Raw genomic sequence first — 22539 nt, 5'->3', positions numbered from 1 at the left:
GAAAAAAATTGCTTAGACTTGTTTCTGGAACTATGTGGAGATAGTATACTTTATTGACAACTTTAAATGGTATTTCTTTTCTTTAATATTATTGGGTTTAAAAATAAAAATCATCTTTTCTTATCTTTTTTGCTTATCGTGCCTCTCTCTGTAACTGGAAATCTAGAGTTTTTAGAATTGATCTAAACCAATTTTCTATTTTATAAATAATAGAACTTTAATAAGAGTAAATTCCTTGATTGAAAACACGCATTGATTGATGAAGAATACATCTATGTATTAATTTAACAATATTTATTGACCACCTCCACACCAGAACCTGAAGTAGGTGTTGGAGACAGTGTGGTAAACAAAGCAGTTACAGTCTCTACCCTTGCAGAGCTCTGAGTCTAGCGAGGAAGAGGGACACATCAATTAAACACATCGTGATATGATTACAAAGCATTATTAGTATTATGGGTAAAATAAACAGGGAGATACTAGAAGATGTAGTAGGTGACGCCATCAAGCTTGCAGGATCAGGCAAAGCTTCTGTGAGAAAATGGTCTTTTACCTAAGATGAGGAGGAGGAAGAGATGTTAACTACTTATTATTGATTCTATAGTGCACTTTTTTCTGTCAAGTTTTAACATTTCTGAATTCAGGACATAACTTAGAATCAGTGGAGTATCCTTAATTGGTTGTCTTTCTTGCTCTCTCACACATACACACTCTCTTCTTTCCATTCTTTTTTCTTTATTTCTCAGCAGTACGTAAAATACTATCATAAAACCAAAGTAAAATATCACTTTTCATCATCAAAATGACTATAAAATTAATACCAAATGCTAACAAGGATACAGAGAAACTTGATCACTCATACACTGGTAGGAATGGAATGTAAAATGGTACAGCCGGTCTGGAAAACATTTAGCAAGCTTCTTACAAAACTAAACATGCACTAACCATATGACCAAGAGATTGTGCTCTTGGGCATTCAATCCAGAGAACATGAATGTTCCTAGCAGCTTTATAAATAGCACAAAACTCGAAACAGCCCAGATATCCTTCAACAGGTGAATGATTAAATAAACTATGATACACCTATACCGTGGAATACTACTCACCAATTAAACAGAACGAACTATTGAAACATAAACATACATACTTACTGAGCACACCTAGCACCCAGATTTTAGTTTCCAATACCATTCTCCAATGAGAGGAACCAGGGCTCTTTCGATAAATGGCTGATGCTAGGACTGATGAAGTAAATATATCAGACGAGTCTGGAACATCTTGTACCGCCGGAAAATGAGGAAGTAACAACAATAACAATAAGGAAGCAAAGAAACAAACATAATGATGCGGGTATGTGAAGGATACACAAGAGTCAACTAAAGGAGCTCCCAATGGCCAAAGCTGGAACAATTAAAGCAACAAAATAAATATAAGTATTGGAATAAATAAATAAATAAAGCATTGGAATAAAGAAATTTCAATTTATTTATTCAATTAATAATTTATTGTTATTTATATAAATATAAATATATAAAATTTATATTGTTATCAAAATTTTATAATTAAATTTTATTATAATATACAATTATATAATAATTTATATAATAAATATACAATTTATATTATAACTTATTAAAGTTTATAATTTATATTAGAATTTTATAATTAAATTTTATATTGTTATATAAAGCAATATTTTATTGTTATCAATTTATTTATTCAATTAACAATTTAAGCAATAAAATAAATAAATAAAAGTATTGGAATATAAAGTATAAAATAAGTACTCATGAGTCTATAATGACTAAGTAAATGATTGAACAAATAAAAAACCAGGAGAGAAGAGACAAATCTCCTGAGCAGAAAAATTCCATACAGTTTACGTAGATACCTCACCCTCAAGGAAGCGATGCATAACTCCCACTTTTCAAGTGTGGACTCCGCATGGAAGTGGAAGTGACTTCCTTCCAAAGAGTAACATTTGGAAAGGGAGAAAAAAAACTTTTCAGTGGAGAAATCTGACATATACTACCTCAATTGATCAAGGTTAATACCAACAGTGATAAGTCGTATTGATAGCATATACCCCTGATAAGATGTGATGAAAATGAAAATGACACTTTACCTTTGTGGTTTACCTCCCCGAAACTCATAACCGCAGTCTGATCATAAGAAAAAACATCAGACAAATCCAATTGAGAGCCATTCTTCAAAATACCTGAGCAATACTCCTCAAAACTGTCAAGGGTATCAAAAACAAAAAAGATTCTGAGAAACTGTCACAGCCAAGAGGAACACCTAAGGAGACTTGACAACTAAATATAATGTGGTATTCTGGATGGGATCCTGCAAAAGAAAAGACGACCACATTTAGGTAAATACTAAGGACATATGAACAAAGCATCTATTTTATGATAATGTAGCAATATTGTTTCATTAAGGGTAACAATTGTACTGTATTAATGTAAGATAATAATAGGGGAAACTGGGTGTGGAGCATATTGGAGTTCTCTGAATCATCTTCATAAGTTTTCTGTAAATCTAAAGGTGTCCCATAAATTGAAGAATGTATTACCAAAAAAAGTAAAAAAAAACAATTTTAAAAAGCTTACATACATTCCATTTATATAATATCCTTGAAATGACATTATAGAGATGCAGAACAATTAATGCTTGTCAGGAATTATGAAGGGAAGGGGGAGGGAAGTGGCTGTGATTATAAAAGGGTATAACAAGGGATCCTTGTGATGGAATTTTTCTGTATGTTGGCTATGGTAGTAGTCACATGACTCTACACAGGATAAAATAATATGGAAATATCCACAGGCAAATGAGTGCATATAAAACTGATGAAAACCAAATAACATTGGTGAATTGTGTCAATGTTAATTTTCTGTTTGTGATATTGTACTATAATTATGCAAAATATTACCTTTGGAGGAAACTAGGTGAAGGGTTGACAGGATATCTCTCTATTATTTCTTAGAACTGCATGGGAATCTATAATTATCTCAAAATAAAAAGTTTAATTAAAATATTATTATATCATAATAATGGCAATAGATTTAATGGGGTAAAATAGGCGATAGGATAGGGACACAAGGTTGTGGAGATCTTTCTAGACAGGATATCACATGCAAAAAGACTTGACATAGAAGAGATCGTGTTGCATTCATTGAACAAACATAACAAGGAACCCATGCGGCTGGAGTTTCCGAGTCTAGAGGTAGTGGTTCAAATGAAGTTGGTGGGAGTAGTGACCATAACTTGTTGAGCTTTTTAGGGCACATCAAAGTTTTGTTTGTAATTTTAAATACCTTTGTAAGCCATAAAAGAGGGAGAGGTTTTTCAGCATTACCTTTTTAGCAGATACAGCCAAGGATAAATTTATATTTTAGAAATGCTGTGATACTTAAGACATTCTTCTTGTAAGATTAATTATATGTGTTTTTTTGGCCAGATTTTCCTATATTTATACCACAGGTCCATATTCTCACTGGATGTTTGACCTTGAGCTAGTTATTTAACCCTCACAAACCTCAGCTTTGCATGTTGTATTTACACAGACTTGCCTACCTAGTGATCACCAAATCCTCATGAGTATGTGACCAGGATTAAACAAAATAATCCACGTGCAGCACTTAGCATAGTGTTTGGCACCTATTAAGTTTTACATGTTAGCCATTAATTTCTGTTTCTCATGGACTGTTAAGAATTATACAACTAATATAGATTAATTATATAAAATGTCAGTAAACGAAGAAGAAATAAAGTTTAAAGTATCAGTTACAGCACCCTGCATCCATAATCACTGTTTAATGGCCATGTACCAGTTAAACACAATTATAATTAAAAAGGGGAATAGTGGGGGACAACTAGGAGTCTGCCACATCAATCTTTCTCACTAATTATAAGGGCCCCAAGCAACATTTTTCCACTGCTATAGATCCAAAATAGAGAGGAGCACAATAAATGTTTGCTAAATGGATGGGTAAATTAAAGTTGGTGTATATTGGCCTCCATTTTCCCTGTGAAATAGTAGGCAAGGTTTTCAACAAAGAGAGGAGTGAGTAAGAGTGAGGGAGAGAGAGGATTTAAGGAAAGTGGTGAATCTTTGTAATAACAGCTACAGAGATGTAAAACATAGCCGAGATACAAAAAGGATTAATGCTAAAAAGTGGAAGTTCCAGCTGAACGTGAAGACCACACAAGTGTTGTATCATAAATTAAATATTTTTCTGTAATATTCTCTCCAGTTGTAGCCTAGGATTAAAATTGTAGAAATGTGTAGCCAAATTGAGCCAGTAGTAAGAGCAGACAGAACAAGAATGATGAGAGTAGAAGAAACAAGGCATGTGGGTGTTGATTAAAGAATGTATTCCACATAAAAAGAGGACGGGGTGGTTTGGGGTAGACTGTAGACGTTAAAAAAAGGGATGGAAACGGGGATATTATTGATGTATGCACAGATTCCTTATAATAGGACTAAGATAATAAAAGAATAGAAACTTAGAATGCTGAAAATGGTATATCCAAATTGTTCCATACCTCATCTTTCAACAGGGCAATGATAAGGTTCAGGTAAGGTCTTGGATGCGTTTTATTCACTTTATTATCTTCGTATATTGTCAATTACTTTGCCCTGTCTTACATGTTATTAAATAATTTGTATCTAGGTCAAATTATAAATATAGAAACAATTGGGATGGGCACAATAATTATTTACACGTGTATTTTTTATGTTTATTTAATCAATTAAAATTTTGAATGAAAGTTTCACAATGTATAAATGTATTTGTATAGTACTATTTTATCAAACATAAGTAAGAAAATATAAATTTATTGAGAGTATATACTATGATTTCTTTAAGGATTGGGTGCACAATCAGAACAGATTTGAGGTTAATATCCAAGAGAACGAAAGAACAGATGTCAGTAGGTAGTAATTAGGTGTTAATAAGAAAACATATATTAGAGACGAATTGAGCTGGAGATAAGGACTAGTTATCGGAAATTAACACTGATTTTGAATTTAACCTGACATATTTATTCAGGGAAAATTTATGTTTTCTTTAATGAATAGAAAACATCTTTCAAAAGAAATGTTAAAATAAAAAGATGTAGAGGGCCAGCCTGGGCAATATATTAAACAAAAAATAAACACATATGCCCTTGGGGAAATCATTTACCTTCTCTGAGTCTCAATTTCCTCATCTGGAAATGAAAATAACTGGTTTCTATTTGTAGTCAGAATATTTTTTCCAGAAGTTCTTTAAGACAACAGAAGAAATAAATATGATAAAGTAATTTTTAAAATTTCAGGATAATTTGAATGAAGGTAAAAAAGAAAGAAGGCAATTAGATGAAGCCGGGAGAAATAATCTTACCTATCAGCAGGATTATTGGATAAATTTTTTTTAATGTGAAATTATTTTGTAAGTCATAGTCTGTACAAATGCAAAGAATTAATTTTGTTGACGAACACGTGAGAGAAGAAGAGATCAGAGGCTTTAGGATGCAAAGAACTGATATTTCCTACATCAGCCCTAAAGTATCAATATGACTTAAGCTGTTGTGTATACAAGAAAGAGGCAAAGGTTTTAGGAAGATGCCTTTAGGCCTTTTTACTCTCATGCACAAAAATGGCACAATTCTTTAAAACAAAATAAGGGTCACTGATGCAGCAACTCATCCCCAGAGGAAAGGGATAGAAAGAGCAATGAAGCAACAGCACTAACAGGGGAAAGACTCAGATGGAATGGCTGGACAAACCACAAGTTTGAACCAGAAGAAATTTGTTGGAAGTGATTGAGTCAGTCTTTTATCTTGTACACAGCTGGTCAAAGGAATAAACCACTTCTAAAAATATAATCACTGGCTATTTTTATATAACTCACATAAAAAGAGAAAGGCTTTTCAAGTGGCTCAAATCCCTTTCAGACTTTCAATCCTTTGTATCAGACATTGCTTTTTATAATTCAATTACTTTAACTCTTTATTTTATTCTTTGAGATTGAATTTTCTGTCTATATGGATTTTTCATAGTAGTGTATAAATAAAACAGTATGTGGCACACATATACAATCGTTAAATTATACTCATGTCTTGGGATCTTTGGAAATGGTGGCTGTAGCAAAAAAAACCCCAAAACTGCATAATGATAATTATTATGCTAATAATTTTGGTACCATATATATGAATAAATGTATGAACAAAGTTGAATGACAAATAATGAAAGATCTTAAGACAGTGTATAGAAAGATGTGACAGTTTTAAAATTATAAATTTTAATATCCAAAGATAACATTTTATAAAATATTCTGTTATTTGGCATTCTTTTATCACTTTTTGGCATATAATAAGTAACTTTGTCCAGCTAAATAGTATATTAGTCTTATAATCATTTGTTTACTATTATTTTATGATTCTATTATATATGACCTCACTATCCATTTATTATTATTTAAAAGAAGAACCGACACTGTCAATGAGCATTGCTAAAGCATTTTTCTACAGTGCATACACCTATTTGTCTTTTTGTGAACTTGTAGCTATAACCTAATCATCAACATTATTTGAATGAGCTAAATTCTGGAAATGTTCTCAGATATTTTTACCACATTTTTTTTCTTTCTTCTGATTGTACATTAAAAGAAACTACCAATTCTAATAAAAATTTCCCAGAGTAGCTAGTCAAATGTAACCAGTAGATGTCTCTCTTAGATTCATCCAATCGATACAATGTGTTCCTTTCTCCTCCTTGAGTTGAAACTCAACATGCAATGCAACTTTGTTTGGAACATTAAGAAATGTTACTCATCAGGTACTTGTTCCTTGAAGTACTATCAATATAATTTAAGGAGACTGCTAAATGTCAAGGTGACCTAATTTCCAAAGCAAGCGAGAAGAAAAAAAAATAGTTCTTTTATCTTTAGAGATATAACTCTGCCTGGTTCAAGAAGAAAACTATGAGACATAGTGAGGCTGAATGTTTAAAAGGAATGGCAACTAAAGCAAAAAAGCTATAATTCACATCTGTGAAGAAATGAACAGGTTTATCAAGGAAATGTATAACAAATGCCAACAATATGTACAGAATTGTGCAATATTTGTCATTTATGTATGTACAGATTTAGTATGCTCTGAATTTACTAAATTCTGATTTACCAAATAATAGAAAAAAACACAAGGACTGAAATTATATGCGTAATCAGTTATATGTATGCACAACCTAGGGAAGTTAGAATTTAAAGACGTGTTCAATTCTTAATGTTCAATTTCTTTCCTGTATAGATGTCCACACTACTTTTTGTAGGCAAAGTAACCTACTCCATATGCTCCCTTTGCACTTATATCATTTCATGCATGAGCTGTTATCAAAGTTAACAAATGAGGATTTATATTTTAAAAATTATTGAAACTATAAGAGTTAGTTTTCAAAGTTTCACAACGTTCCTATATATCATTTTTCTTTAAGGTTTATCCACTTTTTTGTTTTTATCACTGATTATATATCCTTCCAATTAGCTTTTGTATATTTTGCTTTAAAACCCGATGCCCATATATTCACGTACATTTCCAAACGTGGAAAATAGTATTTTTCCTCACGCAAACTCTGTAGTTATGTTAAAATCGGCACTGACCTTTAGATCTGAGTGTTGGAGGAGATCATCAAGAGGACATGACCACAGTTTGACCCGTGAGTTGGACCTGGGCAATCAGAGGCTTCTTACCCGCTCTCCTGTCCATGGAATATACATTTAGCTCACTGTTCCTGCAGTAGGAGCCCACTGTTCCTCAAAGACACAGACTTGAGAGAGCGATGTGCTGTTGAGACCAACTGGATAGTATTCATAACTGAACCCTGTTAAGGCTTCTATATAAACTTTTAAAATTCTGGCAGGTAGGAGTGAAGATCCACTCGTTTTGCAGCCGCCTAAGACAAGCTTAGTAGGTAAGTTCCCTTGCTTATTAAACCTGTCACCTATCAATCTGGAGTGGTCTGCCTCTTTCTTCAGTCTTTCCTTGCTCTCCATGTATGAAGGCTTTCAAATCTCACTCAGGAAACTCCCAAAGTTGCAAACCAACATTGAATTGGATCATTCTGTTTGTTGATTTAATTGATAATTTTTAATCATTTGCCCAAACTGAGTTTATTGTCTCCCATAATTCCTGTGTTTTTCAATAAAATTTCATGCTCATTGTACAGCTAAAATTTATTTCATCCAGCTCTGTCATGTTACAATCAAGTTATTTATAAACATACTTGTACATATGACACTTTGTAAATTGAACAGGTTATACTTATGGAGACGTTAAATAACATACAAGTTGGCTTTCCTACCATTGCTATATGCCGTTTCCCCAGTTTCTCTATCCATGGACAAGTTTAATACCCGCTTTTTCTCTTTATAAAGGTATAGGATGCATTTCAAGCATATTTAACTGTCTTTTGGATACAAATGATAGAATATCACATTGTGGGAAAACAAAAACTAACAATCACACAAAGTTGGTTAAATCCAAATTTTCAGCTACTCTGTACATCTGAACATCTGGATATGACTGAAGAGAAACAGTCGTATTCATCGGTCTCACTTTACCAAACTCAGCTGAGCCCTTAATAATTGTACTTGGCAAACATATAACTTTCAGTAGTCTAGTCACTTTCCCGGTCCTCAGATGACTATTTCATCCTTTCTTCTGCTCCTTAAATCCCCAAAATCTTCTCCTTCATTCTCACCTGATGACTTCACTTCCTATTTCACTGAGAAAACAGAAATAATTGGAAGAGAACATTGTCCACCTTCACTAACCACATCTACACCTGTTCCAGGGAGTCTGCCTTCTTTCCTATGACTCTGGATGAGCTCCCTGCACTCCCAGCAAAGATTTACTACTCACCTGTGTATTAGAGCACATCTTCTCTTGTCTACTCACGGGCTTGATTCTGGTAAGTCTTCTCTTTTTCTCCTACATCTCTAATTGTGCTCTCTCTATTGGGTTATTTTCATGATGTTATTTCTATTTTTTAAAACACAACTACATAAACCAACAACCTCTCTCGATCCAGTTTCCTCTCCATCTATTGCCCCATTTGTCTCCTTCATTTAAAATGAAGTTGTTACCACGTCCCCTCTTCCCTTCTGTCTTGAATCTAATTATACATGGTAAATATAATTATATTTATATGTATTATATATTTTAATCTAATTATAATGTATAATTAGAGTCAGTGGACATTGGAAGAAGATATTTCTAAAAATAAGTTGATTTGCTACATTATTTATGTTATTTAGATATTTTATATCCTTAATTATTATTTTTTGTTTATTTCATATTTCATCAGTTAAGAGGTGAAATAATGCCTGTTATTATTCTTCTTGCTTTTCCTGTAGGTTTTGCTTCGTCTTTGATGCTGTATTCTTTTCTGCATAATTATTCATAAGTGATGCTCTTAATTATCTATCATACTGTATTAGTTTGCTAGCACTGCCATAATGAAGAAGCACAGATGGGGTGGCTTAAAATAACAGAAATTTATTCTTCTACAGATTTGGAGTCTAGAAGTCTGAGATTAAGGTGTCAGCAGAGTTCATGTCTTCAAAGTTTTCTCTCCTTGGCTTGCAGATGGTCATCTTCTCCCTCTGTGTTCACATGGTCTTTCCTCTGTACATATGTCCCAATCTCCTCTTCTTATAAGGAGACCAGTCATATTGGATGAGGCTCACCCTAATGACCTCATTTAATCTTAATTACCTATTAAAAGGGCCTATCTCCAAATAGCAGTCACATTCTGAGGTACTGGGTGTTCGGACTTCAACATATGAATTTTGGGAGGGCACCATTCAGCCTAAAATGCATACTCTTCATAATTAAAATATCCCCTCTTTGCCTGTTTAATCATAAAATTAATCTTGTCTACGTTAATATCACATATTCTTCTGTATTTTGGAGTCAAATTTTTTAAGCTATACTTAGGTAACTTATTTATAAAGTTAGCTGTTTTTATTTTTCCTGATTGTAAAATCTATAAAGCCATATTGTAGAGAATCAGGAAATATAGAAAACTAAAATTATGATAACAATATCACCACACCCTGGGATAAATTGTCCTATTCTATGTTATACCATGCCATTCTAATATTTCTTTTATTCAATCAAAAATTATAATTGGGCACCTACTCTGTACCTAATACTATTCTATGCATGAGAATATAGCAACAAAAGCAATAGAAATTTAATTAATCAAAGCTAGAAACCATACAATCTAACAGGTGATTTGAGGCGCTCCTTACAGTTGAGTAGTTAGATCCAGAGATATTTGACATTAATATTGAGACAGCGGCAGGAGTTGTGTTTCAAGGGTACCATTTCAATTCACAGGAGAAGTGACACTTGACAGAACCATATCTCTGTAAAAAATAATGCACTTCAATGGGAGGACAAGAATTCAGATGTCAGGGAACATTCAGAGACCGTGTTATGAATGTAATGTGTGAGTTTGTGCGTGTGTGTGTGTGTGTATGTGTGTGTGTGTGTGTGTGGTGGGCAGCGGGTTGGTTCCAAGGGCTGGAATGCAAGGACTCTTGAAGCAAGACTAACATCTTTATTGACTCAAAGCTGAGAAGATGACCTGTTGTCCCATTTCAATGATACAAAACGAATTTCTTAATCTGCCTCTATCAAGTACTCACAAGACAAGGCCAGGCCAAGGCCTAACTGATTGGACTAGTAAAGATACAGTGAGTCACTTTTAGATTCAGAGAATTTATTACTTATGTAGAGAAAAAAAAGATTAGCCAAAGGTGCCAGCTTCCTGTTGTCTTTGTCCCAACACTGAAAATGATGACACAAACAAAAGGGGCCAAATGGCGACAATGTAAATAGTGGGATACCCTGTTGTTGAGGAGCTAAGTCTAGACTACAGCTGAGCAGTTTTGTTTAGAAGCTTTGTTCTGAGTGTGGAGTTCCAGAAGCCTCAGATCTCATCAGAACCCAGGAGGAGATGAGCAATTGTCTCATGATAATCTCCCAGGGGAGATGAGAGGAGGGCATGAGTGGGAGACGGATTTGTGGAAGCTCTTTGTATGCCTTGTATGGTCTTGCCTTCTGGGAGTATCACAAGGCATTCTGCCAAGACTCAGATGATTAGCTGTGGTTCAAATCTTTGTCTGCGTGACCTATGTGGATATGTCCAAGTTTGCCAAGGTGCCATGTGGAGTTCTCCTACAGTGGTATGACAAAAAAGTTTTGGAAGTCACTGAAAATGCTTAATGTGTTTACTTTTTATAGATGTTTCTAACATGTTATATAAGAGAAATTGAATCAACTCTCACTTATTATTTGTGCTATGTCAGTTTTAAACATCTCTCAGATAATCCAAAAAATAATATTTAACATTATTCCTAGCACTCCACTTTATTAAATTTCGTTGGTAATAGACTACCTTCACTCACTATTCAGAAAGATCTGTTTTACCCAAGTGTAACTGAATATTAAGCTCCACTTCAGTGATCACCTGTTCAGTTATTCCAACTGAGTAACAGATGTCCCTTACCCCACCTATTATTTGTGTTGACATTACTCTGCCTCAAACACAGTTCCTAAAAATGGCTAGAGAGATCCCCAACAAGTAGTTTTTCTCTGTATAAATAATGTTTACCTAGTCTGATAAGCCAATATTTTATTTTCTGCCTCTTTTTAAAGAATAAATAGCTTTGCAATGTTTAAAGTGTAATCCAAAACTGGTTATTCATCATGAATTTTAGTGCCTGGTGGTCTAGGATTTACTGCTATACTTTTTTAGAGACTTTAAACCTAAATTAAAACTTCAACCATGCAATTATGCACAACGCATATTGTAAGGACAGTTAATGGACTCTGTCATTTTGGTGCTAACAGCTGTTTTCTCCTCATAAATTCTATTCATAGATTCCATCCACACAACCAACCAAAATAAAAATAGTTAGAGTTAGAGGAGAGAAATAGAGCAATATAAACATTTCTTTTAAAATTACTTTAAAAATAATTCTCTACTGACCAATGGAAAACAACCCAATAATTCAGGTATATTTGAAAAAATATCAAACTTCCTGCTGAGATAGAGAGAGAGAGAGGAAGAAGAAAAGAAGGAAAAGAAGGAGGAAGAGAAAATACAACTAACACATTAGGAATAATCACTCAGACTTAATGATGTAAACATTTTGCCATATCTGATTCTAACATTTGTGAAAGAATTAAAATATTCAAGAGAAGTTGAAGTCTCTTCAGAATCTTTAAAATTACCTTTCTTACCTTTACTCCACTAAAGTAAACATTATTTCAGTTTTGTGATACTCCAGTGCTTGCTTGAATAAGTTTACCATATAAGTATCCCAAAATTTTATTTTGTGTATTACTAATATTTATATTATTATAATCATACAAATACCATCATTACAATAAAACCTGATAAGCTCCTTTATTTTTCTTCATCAATGTTTTGACTAATCTTGACTTTTTTCACTTTTGCATACAGTTTAAGAAGAGTTTGATCAAATTCTATGAAATATAATGGATGAACAGATTTGCTTAGCCAGAACTGGCATCTTTACAATGCTGAATTTTTCCGCCCACAAACAATATATATCTTAACTCATTTAGCATTCTTTTATTTCTTTCAATAGTTTTACTAGCTTTTTCTATAAATATATTACATTCCTTTTGTTATATATATTCTTGTATAACATAGTGTTTCTTACTATGGTTGTTGATATTTTCTCATTAAATTTTCTTTTTCTCTTTTAATTTTGCTTTATTTTGTCAAAATTATACAAATAGTAAACATTAGTATTTTCAAATCATCCCCAAACTCCATCTAAGAACGAAACAAGTCAACATGATGGAAAAAAGAAAAAGAAATACTCATTACATCTTTCAAAAACTAGGCAACAAGAATCCCCATGAATCTCAGATTAAGGATGAAGTAGACCAAAGCACCACAGCAACAGCCATAGAACAGCAGCTGGGTGATAGGAGTGGCAGAGTGAAAATAAAATACAAAAATACCCACAAATCATGGAAATACCTCTCCCTCCCAAAAAAGCCAAAAAATTCTTACCACATAACACAGTGTGTTCTGCTCTGAGTGGAAACCTGAATACATGCAATGAGAATGACCAATAAAACTGGGGAAATTCCTCTTGGGCTGAGTAATTGCAATGCAAAAACCTGTTAGCAGATATAGAAGATTAAATATTGCTATTTCAGCATATCCCCCTGAGAATTTCAGATATAGCCAGCTAATACTCTCTTACAAAAGAAAATGGCTCACACAGAGACCAAGTATTAATTACAGAACTGAAATTGACAAAAACACTGGACCTTCAGTTCAGATAGTGTAGGAGGGTGTCACAGATAGCAAATTCTTGAAAAAGCCATGAGGTTTGAAAATGTTCCCCAGCTATTTTCCCTGGAAAACCCTCATCATTTAAACATAGGATACTACAAATAAAATAAAATAAAATCTAACCCCATGCAAGTGTATTCCAAGAAAAAAAAAGATAAAATAAAGCAGATGTTTCAATAAATATTGGGAAAACACCAGAAGTAAACTGCAACAAAGATGAAAACAGTAATTTAACACATACAAGGTGGAAATAAGGAAACTGTAAAAAATTATGGAAACATTGAAAGATCAACTAAAATTAAATATATAAAGCTCAGAAATATATGTCTAGGAAACCAGAAGGTATAAAATGACCTCTCAGATATCAGGAAAGAGATACTGGGTGAAGAACTGTTTGTGAAACAAAACAGCAGAGCAAAGAGAGACCATAGAAAAAACCAACAAGGAAGAAACAAAAGACAGAAAAGAGGAATACATAAAAATATTAGAGAAATGAGAAAAGCAGAGGGAAGAAAGGATAAAAGCATTTTAAAAGTCAAATGAAAATAAAGAGTAAATATATTTGAAAAATGATAGATAATAAAACACAAGCTCTTGCCAAGATATAATGACAGGTAGCATTTATAATCCCATCTGAAACAACCAAAAAATAAACCAAAAAAAAAATGAAATAATACTGGGATTTTTTGCATATTTTGAAATGTATTTTCCAAATTTCTTTGCAGAGACATTGTGCTAAATTATATTTTTTATCAGTAATGTGGGTGAAACTCTGCCCAATTTTTTTTTGTGAGGAAGACCAGCCCAGAGCTAACATCCAATGCCAATCTTCCTCATTTTGCTGAGGAAGACTGGCCCTGGGCTAACATCTGTGCCCATCTTCCTCTACTTTATATGGGACGCCGCCACATCATGGCTTGCCAAGCGGTGCATCGGTGAGTGCCTGGGATCCGAACTGGCGAACCCCGGGCCACCGCAGTGGAGCGTGCGCAATTAACTGCTTGCACCACCGAGCCGGCCTCTCTCTCCCCATTTTTGAAGTCTAATCTGATGGGAAAAACATTGTTTTAATTTGTGCTTGTTTATTATTAAAATTGGAAATCATTTATGTATTAATGGTTTATTTTCCTCATTTTCTCTCTTTTACCTGCTTTTCTGGTAGTGTGTCTCTCTTTTTTTTTTTTTTAATTAAGGCTATTTTTATAGAGCAGTTTTAGATTTACAGCAAAACTGAGAGGAAAGTACAGAGATTTCCCATATATCCCCCCGCCCCCACACATGCATTACGTCCCCGCTTATCAACATCCTCCACCAGAGTGGTACATTTGGTACAATTGGTGAACCTACATTGACACACCATAATCACATAAAGTCCATAATTTACAAAGGATTCACTCTTAGTGTTATACATTCTATGGGTTTGGATAAATGTATAATGACATGTATCCATCATGTCATTGGATAATGCCTTAAAGAATTAGTTTTGAAGACACCAAACATCAGACAACAAAAGATAGTAATACCTGAAAGAATAGAAGAAACCGGAAGAGCCTTACATTTATCCCTTGAGAAAGGTTCTTATTGTCTTGAGAAAGGTTCCAAGCCTGGTGCAGAGCCCTGAAGACTCCTTGAGTTGAGGAAACTGAGTAGATACCCAAGGGAGAACTAAGTGGCTATAATTTACAAGAGAGAGTGCTGGAGAAGAGAGAACTGCACAGAGACAAAATTCTGGATATCCGCAGAGAGTCTCCCCTTGAGTATTCAGCAAAGTACTGAGCAGCACATGCATGTGAGGGCCATATCTGAGGATGTGGGGGAAGAATATTCAAAAAGATTAGAGGGGACAGTGCCTGGTGCTCACACAGGGCAGTGAATAGTATCTATTCCCTCCGGCCAGACTGGAAAATCTCAAGATTCATAGGGGATCGGATGGAATAATCAGGAGAGTCTTGCCTCAGTAGTAGGGAATAATTAGCTCAATACTCAGCACTGCTCTGGAACCACCTAAAAAAATCATAAAAGCAAGGCCAAAATGGATCTAACTGTTTCGAGGTAACTAAATTGCCTCCTAGAACAAAGATCAAAAGTATTTATAGGAAATCAAAACTACATAGCACCGTTTGAATGTAAAATTCAAAATATTTGGCATCCAGTCATAGAACCAGGCATGATAGGAAAAAGGCAAATATGACTCCCAATGAGGGGAAAAAACAGTTATTAGAAACTGAAAGAAAACTTTAGACACGTTAAAAGTTGTGAAAAAGGATGTTAAAGCCATTATTATAACTGTATTGCATATGTTCAAAAAAAAAAGAAAAATCCAAGTTCTAGAGACAAAAACTACAATATCTGATATGACAATATACACAGAATGAGATTAATGAAAGATTATACAATGCAGGAGAAAAGATACGTGAATTTGAAGACAACAATAGAAACTATGCAAAATGAAACATAGAAATAAAGGTTACCTACAAAAAAACCCAGTTAACATTATCCTTAATATTGAAGATTGTATGCTTTAAGCCTAAGATTGGGACCAAATCAAGAATATCTACTTTCACTACTTCTATTCAACATTGAATCCATAGTCCTAGCCAGTAAAACAGAGAAAGAAAAACTAGATTGGAAAGGAACACATAACAGTTTTCTTCTCCACAGACTTGACCACAGATTTATTTTTCAATGTTTATCTTGCATCCGGCAATCTTGGTGAAGTCTAATTTTAAGGATTTGGTTTTTCCAAATAGACTTTCATATTGGTAGATATTATGAGAATTGTTATTTTTTCCTTTTTAAAGCTAATACCTCTTATTTCCTTTTCTTTTCTTTCTACACTGACTAGAACTCCCAGAAAGTTCAAGAAAAAAAAGTCCTGTTTTGTTCCTGTTTTCAAAGGAGATATTGCTATTATTTTATCATTAGGTTATGAGGTTTGCTGAAAGTTATGGGTAAATACCCTTTAACACATTAAGGAGGTCTTTCAATTACAAATTTTACATTTTTATCATTAATGACTGATCAGTATTATGAAACCTTTCCTATCTCACTTAAGAGTATTATATGTTCTTTCTTCTCTAATCTCTTAACATAGAGAATGCTAAATAATCATTTCATATCAAGATTTAACTCTCTTTGATGATGAAATAAATTTTTAAAAAGCAATTGGTTTAATGTGTTAATATTTCACTTATGGTTTTGGTGTATTTTATTCATTTATTAAATAGATCCTTATTTTTTTATATTACAATATTGTCAAGATTTAAAAAAAAATCAAATTTATACATGCAACATAAGAGAAATTGAGAGGCATTCCCTGTCCTTTCATCTTGGGAACAGATTGTATAATATAGAGGTTGTCTGTTCCTTAAAGATTTCTTAAAACTCGTATAAAAGTATCTCAAACTAGTATTATTTTCATTGTAGATTTTTGATTAGTGATTCTATTCAAAGTTTGTATTTATTTTTGGAGTAAAATTTTTTAATATTTATTTTTGGGAAATTTTCAAATAAATATTCACATTTGTTTTAGAGTTTATAGTATTCCTTTCAATTTTGATATTCTCAAGCAACTTATCTATCTTTCAACATATATATGGAACTTATGAAACTAGTTTTCAAGATGCCAACATGTCATACTGATAGAATTTCTTATTCAACTAATCTAGTTCACTAATTACATTGCAGTATGATTAAAAAGTGATTGACTTTATATAATAAAACATTTTATGAATTTTAAATATAAAAATGTACAAACAATAATGTAATAAATACTCAGGTATTCACTGCGCAGCTAAGGAGATGAGAAAGCACAAATGCTGTGGAAGCGGCATGTGTACTCCTCAGATTACTGGCTTTTCCTGGATTCATCCTGCTTAAGAGGTGAATGTCCTGAATTTGGTGTTTATTATTCCCATGGATAGATTTTTATACTTACTATATACGTATATATCCACAGTACACACACACATACACTCATGTTTATTATTCATTCTTTCAACCAACAAATATTAATTGAGCACTCACTCAGTGCCATGTCCTGTTCTAGATACTGGATATAGAACAAAGGAAAAAACACAGACCAAACCCTTCTTCTCATGAAGCCAGCATTCTGGTAGGGTAGGCAGACAATTAACAAAGTAAATATCTAAATTATGTAACATGTTGTAAGAAAGAATGTGGTCAGTGTTAAGGAAAGTTTCAGGACAATGTGATTTTGAGTAAGGCATTAAAGGAAATGAGAGAATGAGTCATGTAGGTAAGCAGGGAACAACAGTGCAGGCAGAGAGGAAAGCCAGTAGCAAGTCTCGTGGTAAAAATATACCGGAGATGTTTGAAGAACAGTGAAGAAAAATAGAAAGATAGGTAGAAATTAGCAGGAAATATGTCAAAGAAATAAAGAAGAGTGAAAAGGCTGTATGGAAAATGTAGGCTGGAACTATAGGCCATTGTAGTGACTTTCAACTCTTGGTGACATGGAGACCTATTGGTAGTCTTTTATGCAAAAGAGAAGTATGATCTGACTCACACTTTTGATAGGAAAATTCTGGTACGTTAAAAATAAACTGTAATGGGAGCAGGGACATGGAAGGTCACTTGGGAGACTATTGCAATAATCCAGATGAAAGATAAGGGTGACTCAGATCAAGGATATAGTTCCTTGAAGGAACTGAATTCCTTCTCAGCAGCTTGAAAGAGAGTTACCACTAACAGAAAATTTTTTAAAAGTTTGTAAGTAGAGTACGTTGGGCGGCAATGGAGTAGAGAGATCAGGAGCACAGTTTTGAACATGGTAAATTACATATGCGTGCTAGACATTCCAAGAGAAGAGTCAAAGGGACAGTTGTACATATGAAGCTGGATTGCAGGGGAAAAGAGATGGTAGGTATACAATTGGGAGGCTTTACATATAAGTGATATTTGAAGGTCACCAAGGGAATTAGCATAAATAGAAGAGAGAAGTCATCCAAGCACTGATCCCCAGTGAGCTCAAATATTACAATTGTGAGATGAGGAACCAGTTAAGGTGCATGAGAAGAATTATCTTTTGAGACAGAAGGAAAACCAGGAGAGTGCAATGTCCTCAAAGCCACTAATGTGTCAAATGATGATAGTAGATCAAGTAAAATAAGACTGAAAAATAACCACAAAAGTCTCTTATTGGAAGTCATCAGTGACCTCAGGAAGAGCCATTTAGGTTGAGTGGTGGCAATGAAAGCCTGTTGGTGGGGGTTCAGTAGGTAATGGGAAAAGAAAAATTGGAAACAATGAGTATAGACAAGCAGATAAGTAGAGCAGTCCTGGAAGGGAGGTAAAGTTAAGAAAGGGTTTTTTCGGGGTTTTTTTGATGTAAGAAACAAGTGTATGTCTATGTACTTATGAGAAAGTTCCAGTATAGAGGAATAAGAAGTTGATGACAAGAGACAGAAAGAGAAAAATTGCTAAGCAAAGACATTGGCTATGATAGATGATGAGATCTAGTTCTCAAGGTGGAAGGGTGAAGATGTGTGGAAGAGAATGTGAATATGAGCTCATATACTGGTGGATTATGGGAAATAGTGGTGGGGTCTTGTGGAAACTCTCTTCTAATTGTCCTTATCTTTTCAGGGAACTAAGCAGTAAAGTCATTAGCTGAGAGTGAGGTAGTAGAAAGGGGGCTGGAAGTCTGAAGGGAAATGAGAGGATGAAATACTCATGGGGAAGCTTACAAGTATAAATGAAATATTAGAATGTAATATGATTTTTAGGCAACTTAAAAGCACATAATCAAGGTTTACGATTAGAAATTTTAATTGAGAGCAGGTTTGTGTGTGTGTGTGTGTGTGTGTGTTTTCCAGCCACTTATGGTATGCAAGTGTGCATATGGAATATATGGAATAACGAAAAATTAGCAGTTCTTTTCATAATAGCATGATGAAATCATTTCATCAGGGTAAAACTGGATGAAAGAGAATCGAAGCATGTGGGGTGTGAGGAACAGAGAAAATGTGTTAGGATCAATGGATTGTAAGTGTTCTGAGTTGAATTGTGTCCCCTCAAAGATATGTTAAAGTCCTAACTCCTGGTACCTGTGAATGTCACCACATTTGGAAATAGTCTTTGCAGATATGATCAAGTAAAGATGAGGTTATGCTAGATTAGGGTGAGCTGAGCGCTAATCTAATGACCGATGTCCTTATAAAAAATGGAAATAGAACACAGACACAGATGTAAGAGAGCCATGTGAAGACAAGGGTAAAGATTGCATTTATGCTGCCACAAACTAAAGAACGGAGCCCAGAAACCACCAAAAGCTGGAAGAGGCAAGGAAGGATTCTTCTTTAGAGCCTTCTGAGGGAGCATGGCCCTGCTGACCCTTGATTTTGAACTTCTGACCTCCAGGATTGTGGAAGAATAAATATCTGTTGTTTTAAGCCACCAGCTTGTGGTATTTTGTTATATAGCAGCCCTAAAAACAAATACAGTAAGTCATAGTAAGATCAAAGTTGTGGCGATACCAGAGAGAGTTAGCCCCAGAGACAGGAAGTGATGGCTGGAGAGCTCAATGATTGAGTGTTTGACCATGGGAGGGAGTGATGGAGGTGGTGTGAAGATCATTGGAGGAAAGAACTTCAAGAAAATGAGATGCCAAGGAATTGCAAGAACTATCTTTGTGGGTATTAAAATCATAAAGAATTATGACGTCAGTAGTATTGGAAAGAGTGATGGGGATGCAGAAGTCAAAATATTACACTAATAGTGGCGACTGATCTTAGCGTTTTTGGATGACAGCAAAAAACAGGGGAATGCGTAGAATCATCTGAAGACATAACATTTAAAGCTGATATTATTTGGATGTTTAAAAGTTTCATTCAGTTGGTGGCATGCTATATGTATGTAGTCTTCAAATTCAATTTTTGTGTAGCTTTATATTTTACGTTTATCCATATAAATGTATGTTCATTAATTTCTGCTATGTAAAATTCCGTTGTATAACCATGCCAAATTTATTTATCAATTCTCCTGTTAATAGATATCTAAATTTTTCCAATTCTTGATGTTAAAAGCAAAACTCTTTTATTGCTTTTTGTTTTTATCCTACCGTACCTATAGTTATGTTTTCATTGTTTTTAAATTGTGCCTCATCTCCTTCTTTGTTAATCTATCCTCCAAGAATTTTTTCTCTTTTATTAGCCTTTTACAAAGAACTGGCATTTATTTTTCATATTCTTTGTTTTTAAAATTATTTTTTCTTTTATCGTATTTGTAGTCATATTTCTAGATTTCATGGGAGCTATTGATATTATTGATTACTATTCAATTACTATTGAATACTATTACAATTATTGATATTATTATTTTACTAGTTGAGTTATAAACCCTTGCCCCTCTTATTCTAATTCTTCTCAGTTTTTAAAGAAATGTACCTGAGATTGTAAATTTCTGTGGCTTTTGCTACATTTCACAAGCTTTGATTAAAAAAATATTCTTTCCATTCAGTTATCGATATTTTGTAATTTTCAGTGAGTTCTACTTTGAATTCAACTTTAACTTACAATATGAAGAATTTTATATGTTTTTAATTTTATGTTTTGTTTTGCCTCTTATGTGCCAATTCTTCCTTCTGAGTTTTATGTCTTCTTTGTTGAAATTCATCTTCTAGTAATTCTTTCAGTAGCGTTAAAGCCTCTCATTTTTTGTATGAAAATATTTGTCGTTTTTAATTAGTCCCGAATTACAGATATTCAAGTATAAGACTACAATATCTACCTGATAAATTATTCTTTTTATCATTAATGACTCCATTTATCTGTATAAAAGTATTTATACTAAAGTTTATTTGATTATATATTATTATTGCTGTATCTGTAATACCTGATGGATCCTTTCCCATCTCTTGAATTTTAAACTTAGTCATTATGTTTTAGGTATGATTTTTTAATATAAAATTTGTTATTTTATCAAATCTAACCTCTGTATTTAACAAGGTAAATTTATATTTGGATTATTTCAATCATTTTATTTTGTGTTTTGTATATCTACTCATCATGTATTTTTTTATTTGTTATTTTTACTTCATTTTTGAAGTAATAGTGATAGAATTTCTTCTATTATCTTTTTCCTTTTACAGTTTCAGATGTTATATATTCCATATTTTGTGTACTTGTACCTAACATTTTTTATCTCTTTTTAGAAGCAGATTACTCCTAATCATACAACTACCTATGAATTTTCACAAAGTGAGCATGCCTATGTAACCAGTCCCCAGGTTAAAAACAAAACCTCACAATATCCCAGAAAATCTCTGTTGCTCCCTGCCAGTCACTATCACTAGTTGCTAGCTTCCATGTGGAATGTTAGGTGATTTCCTTAGATCTATCTCCCAATTCACTAATTCTCTATTTAGCTCTGTCTAATATCTTTAGTCTTTCCATTGAGTTTTCAGTTCACTTATACATATATTACTTATAAAGTCAATTTTATATTTTTCAAATTTGTTCTCTTCTTCTTTTGGTAGTTCTTCAATAATTTTAAGCATATATGTTTAGTAGTTTCCTTCTTATTATTTAAATTTTAATATCAATTTCTGTTTCTTGCATCTACTAATACCCTCAAGGAGGTTCGCTTCTTATTTTTTATGAGTTTTATGAGCTAATTTTCATCAAACTTTTTTTTTCACATCTGATTATATTCTTTCAGTTTCCTTTTTTCTCAAAAAGTTATATAGGTTTCAATGCTCCCGAAAAAATTGTAGGTAGATATGGTAAATTTGATATCTAGGTGTAGATGTGTTTGGCCCCAAGCCTCTGATTTTTCAAAGCTGCCTTTTATCCCTTTATGCTCAAGACTCTAGACAGAACAGAAATTTTATGGCCACATCTCTGTTGGTGTGTAGAGTTTTCTAGTTCATTTTTAATGAATGAAGAATCTCTATGAAAGGATTTTCAAGCAGTATTTTATTCAGGATTAGAAAGTAGAGTTTAACCACCTTCAACAGCCAAAAGCCATCTCTCTTGTCTTCTCTTTGTGGACTAGAAGGCTAGGCTTTAGTCTTTAAAGTCTAAATATAGGGTAGAAACCACTGCGGACTATAGTGCCATCAGCTCATACCATACTGATTTTTATTATTCTTTGTGCTCCCTGAATCTTTCCTTTCATTCATTTGTGTT

This window comes from Ceratotherium simum, chromosome 12, assembly GCF_057802395.1.
Source record: "Ceratotherium simum simum isolate JZ-2026a chromosome 12, ASM5780239v1, whole genome shotgun sequence".
NCBI lineage: Eukaryota > Metazoa > Chordata > Mammalia > Perissodactyla > Rhinocerotidae > Ceratotherium > Ceratotherium simum.
The sequence above is the reverse complement of the archived record's forward strand: the minus strand, read 5'-3'. Positions refer to the sequence as shown.